The sequence below is a fragment of the Marmota monax genome, unplaced genomic scaffold, assembly GCF_021218885.2.
Source record: "Marmota monax isolate L192 unplaced genomic scaffold, Marmota_monax_Labrador192_F-V1.1 WCK01_AAM20220418_F8-fsc00017, whole genome shotgun sequence".
Taxonomy (NCBI): domain Eukaryota; kingdom Metazoa; phylum Chordata; class Mammalia; order Rodentia; family Sciuridae; genus Marmota; species Marmota monax.
In genome coordinates, this window is record NW_026695241.1 from 23829869 (window position 1) to 23834898 (window position 5030).

The window sequence follows — 5030 nt, forward strand, 5'->3', positions numbered from 1 at the left end:
CCCTTTCCCGCCTCATAAAACCCTTAGTTACTAACATTACTCATGTTATTTTTTTTAATTTTGCTTTTTCAACACATTGTTTTGAAACATGTATGTGAGAAACACACTCACCTGTCCAAACCCTAAGAATGGACTAAGAGACATGCGGTATGCTTTACCTGAGGATCAGGTGTCTGGGGAGCAGGCAGATCCTGAAGTGGTCATGATTAGCATTATCCCCCCAGAGCGCAAGGTCCCTCCCCCAGTTCCTCCTTGGCTGAGTGCTACAGGTGCACATTCTTCCTGAATGATGCCTAGGTTTTACTGTCTCCTATTGGGTTACTTAAAGAAATATTTCTTTAGTTGTTCTCATCTCCCTTTGTTCTCCTGTGGCTGGAGGCCTTTCTGGGATTGAGTGCGTTTGGGCACTTATGAAGGTTATCTTTGTTGGTCAGACCAGCACCCTCCCTCTCACCTCCTGTTTGTCAAGGGGGCTGTGAATTTTTCACACTCCGGTTACCTGCTTGTTACTTTCCACTCTGCTCTCCCCTCCAGCCGCCTTTCTTACATCCCAATTTTACATTTAAAGCTACATACTGGATTCTAAAAAGGGACCACCAGACTTTCTATTTCTAACAATGTACATTGGGGGTTGGTTCCGTTGAGCTAATTAACATATGCATTGCATCACAAACATTTTTTTGAAGAAAGAATACTTAAAATCTGAGGTGTGCTGTGGTGCATGCCTGGGGAGACTGAGGCAGGAGGTCAGCAATTAAGTGAGACCCTAAGCAACTCAGTGAGACCCTGTCTCTAAATAAATATAAAAAGAACTGGGGATGTGGCTCAGTGGTCAAGTGCCCCTGGGTTCAATTTCCAGTACCAAAAAATAAAAATTATATATAAATAAAGGGGCTGTGGATGTGGCTCAATGGTACGTAACCCTGGGTTCAATCCCTGGTACCAGGAAAAAAGAGAGAGAGAGAGAGAGAGAGAGAGAGAGAGAGAGAATGTTTAAAATCTATACTGTTAGCAATTTTTGAGAATTTAATACATCATAATTATAGTCACCATGTTGTACAGTAGATCCCTTGAACTCATTTATCCTATTCAACTGAAATTTTATGCCCTTTGACCAACTTCCATTTTTTTAGATAAGGAAGTGGAGACTTATACAATTGCATTAATTTGTCCCAAACTATGTAGCCAGGAAAGGCAATGGAGCCGGCATTGAAACCTATCTTTTACTCTGGACATCTGCACATGTCCTGGGCTGCCTTTAAATATAAATGGATTTCAAACACAAGCTGGTGAAGGTAGGATTCACGTGGACCCCAAGACAAAGCATATAGGAAGCTTACTTGCTTTCTCTGTCTGAATCTATGGGTTAGCCTATTTGGAGTGTTTTAAGTAACAGTTTCACCTAAGCTTTGTAGCTCATCCAACAGTGTAAGTTGTTCCTCAGTTTAACTTGGGGTTTTAGACCCATTGAGCCATTGTAAGTTGAAAGTATCATAAGTAAAAAGTGCATGTACTACAACTAACTTACCAAACATCATCGTGTTTAGCAACAACAGCCTACTGTGGCATATTCATTGTTTCCCTCATGATCACAGGGCTGACCGGGAGCCGTGGCTCTCTGCTGCTGCCCAGCATTTTGAAAGAGGATCATATTGCATCTTCCTAGCCAAAATTAAAAAATTGAAAGTATGGGTGGGCTGGAGATGTAGCTCAGTGATACTGTGCTTGTCTAGCATGCCAGTGGGCCCTAGGTTCCATCCCAAGTACCGAAAATAATAATAATGAAATAAAATAAAAATAAAATTGAAGTACAGTTTCTGCTGAATGTCTTATGCTTTTGCACCACTGTATAGTTGAAAAATCATACGTTGAACCATCACTATTTGGGACCATTTGGATTACACAGCTTTTCTTTTGGATACTATTTTTGTACTTCTTTATAAATTTAAAAACAGGCCTAATCTATGTATTTTAAAAATACTTGTTTTTTTTAGTCTGCTAGAGGATGTCATAACAAAGTTCCATAAACTGGATGGCTTAAACAACAAAAATATGTTTTTTTACAACTTGAGAGGCATACAGGTTGCAGATTGAGGTGTTGGCAGGTTTATTTCTTCTGAGCTCTCTCTCATTGATGTATAGATGCCATCTCCTCCCTGTGTCTTCAAATGATCATGTCTCTATGTCCTAATCCCTTCCTTTTATATGGCTACCATATTATATTAAGTCACATAATAACTTAATTTTTTGCCTCATTAAAAACCCTGTCTCCAATACAGTCACATTCTGAGGTGCTAAGTATCATAACTGCAGGATACGACTTGCTGGGGCACACTTTTCACCCACAACACTGAAACCAACATGGTAGGGGCTGGGCTTATAGCTCATGATAGAGAGCTTGCCTGTACATATGAGGCACTGGGTTCAATCCTCATCACATAAAAATAAATAAATAAAATAAAGATATTGTGTCCATTTATAACTAAAAAATATTAAAAAAAAAAAAAACAACAAGGTAGTCCCGGGCTAGGGATATAGCTCAGTTGGTAGAGTGCTTGCCTCACATGCACAAGGTCCTGGGTTCAAGCCCCAGTACCACACACAAAAACAAACAAACAAACACACAAAAAACAAAAAAACCCAAAGTAATCCTTGAAACTAGTTCTGGATATAAAAGAGAGATTTTCTATTCTAAAATAAAATTACTAATCAGATGTTTTTTACTTCTGATTTCTATTAATGGTGTAGTCAGTAATCTAATTTTTCCTCTTATTAGAAAATAAATATATTCATGCTAAATGCACGATTTTTCAGGAACTGTGGGCTACAATGTGCAAGGACCCATGCCGAGGTCTAGAGACCCAAAGGATAGGAAGCAAAGTGGCTTCAGTATCACACCGCCCATGAAGTGGATGTCGTCTGAAAAGTCACTTCAATTTATGATTACTTCTGACTACAAAACTAACATCAGCTTGCAAAGATGAAAACATTTCAGAAATATGTAAACTAGAGGGAAAGGCTCTAGGAATCTCATTCCTTAGAAATGACCTCTAGAGCAGTGGTTTTCTTCCAGGAACACTACTTGTTTAAAAAGAAAAAGAAAGAAAAAGAAATGCTAACCTAATATGGTAAACAGATAACAAACAGCAAAGCCTCATCCTCTGAGTTCTCCCTCAGAGTTCACCTTCTTTCTGCCTACTTATCAGGGCACTTCAATATCCCAAACCCTAGAGTATATGTGTCATATTCTCTTCTTTTTCTGATATTTTAAGTTAATTATTAATTTCTGATATTTTAAATTAATTTATTCATCTGATGGACTCCTGAATATTCTAGTCAAACTGGTCAAGTTCTTTAAGGAAAGGCAGACCAGGGCAATTTGTTTAACAGCATCTGTTAGCAGAACAGACCACAGTGAGGGATGTGGACTCACCAGTTCCTCTTGGTTCTAACTTTTCTGATACTGGGTGATGGAATGAGTCTCAAAGAAAACCAGAAATCTAGCATCTTTTTGGGAAAAAAATTAATTGTAGTTAAGAAACACGTCTACTATCTTTATAATTTTGAAGTAGTATAGTGCAGTCACGCTAAGTTATGTGTTGGTTGGCTACTCTTGCTCTCAATAGATCTCCAGAACTCTTCCATCCTGCAAAACTGAAATTCTGGATCCATTAACTCACTCTTCATTCCCTGCCTCCCTCTCCTTCCATCCCTGAGAAATCACCATTCTGCTTTCTTTTTCTATGAATTAGATGGTTTTAGAAACCTCATATAAATGGAATCAGAGTATTTGCCTATTTTGTGACTGACTCACTTCACTTAGCATAATGTCCACAAGATTCATCCATATGGCAGCATGTGACAGGATTTCCTTACTTTTTAAGGCTAAACAAGATTCCACTTTATGTATAAACCACATTTTATTTTTCATACATTCATTGATGGATACTGGGTGGTTTCCAACTCTTGCCTATTGTGAATGAAGCTGTTGTGACCACAGGTGTAGAAATATCCAGCTTCTTGCTTCTCTCTGTTCAAAGAGGCTCTAATGAATCATATAGCTAATCCTCAACCTAGAACACTTCTCTTTGCAGAGTTGGTGTTTGGTTCCCCCCAAGGGAGTTGTCCTGGTCACAGAGGATATAAGCAGCCCTTAGATCATCAGTGTTAGAGCAGCTGGGTTAGATTTTATCTGACAGTCTAACTGCAAGAAGCACCTGGGCCTGCTTTTCTTAAAATGATAGCTATGATAACAGACTTTAAGACTTTATCTATAAGTTTATTTAAAATTCCTTGTCATCAGATTTTTTTTTTCCTTTCTGATCTTTCCTTCTTGATCTTTTGCCTGAAGAAAATAGGTGAATACCTAGATATGCTCACTGATGGGCACATCTGCAAGAGTAGCCCACCAACATTGGCCAAGAACCCCTGTGTGTGCATGGATGACAGTGTCTTATGTTGTGGGACCAAATGGATACCTATTGCCAGAAATCATATCCAAGTGCCACTTGGGGACACTATTCTGAGTTTCTCTCATCTGCCATCCTTACTTCCATCCTGTAAGCCTCCTCCTTGCTCAGGTGTCTGGGATGGTGGCTGTGATGGAGAAGGTCACATAGAGGTCCACAAATAGATTGAGTATGAAGAGCTGACCAGAGGCCCCCACTGGGAGGAAGCAAGGACGACTTGCATCAGTGAAGGTCGCTGGGCTTCATTCTTTAACCTTCAGCTTTAATGCCACTTCCTTGCATCCTCAATCTAAATCATGACCTCAATTATATTCTTTCATGGAACCCCATACCTTTCCCAATAATGTTAATGAAAACTTGACAGTTAATCAATCTCTCCCTTTTGATTCACTTTTTTCTCTTGGCTTCCAAGAAAATTCTGTGGCTTTCTTTCTACTTTTCTGGCTGCTCCTTCTCAGTCTTTTATCCCCCTTGGTTTCTTCTACTATTCTTAACCTCTAAATTATGGGGTTCCAGAATTCAATCTTCAGGTTTCCATTTTTCTCCACATTCAGTCCCTTG

General features: G+C 39.2%; 1 non-coding gene across 1 annotated transcript; it reads left to right on the top strand.

Moving 5' to 3' along the window:
• Positions 1 to 2530: 2530 nt before the first annotated feature.
• On the top strand, positions 2531 to 2602 carry Trnav-cac (transfer RNA valine (anticodon CAC)). The gene has a single exon. It is a non-coding gene; the product is annotated as a tRNA-Val (tRNA).
• Positions 2603 to 5030: the final 2428 nt, after the last annotated feature.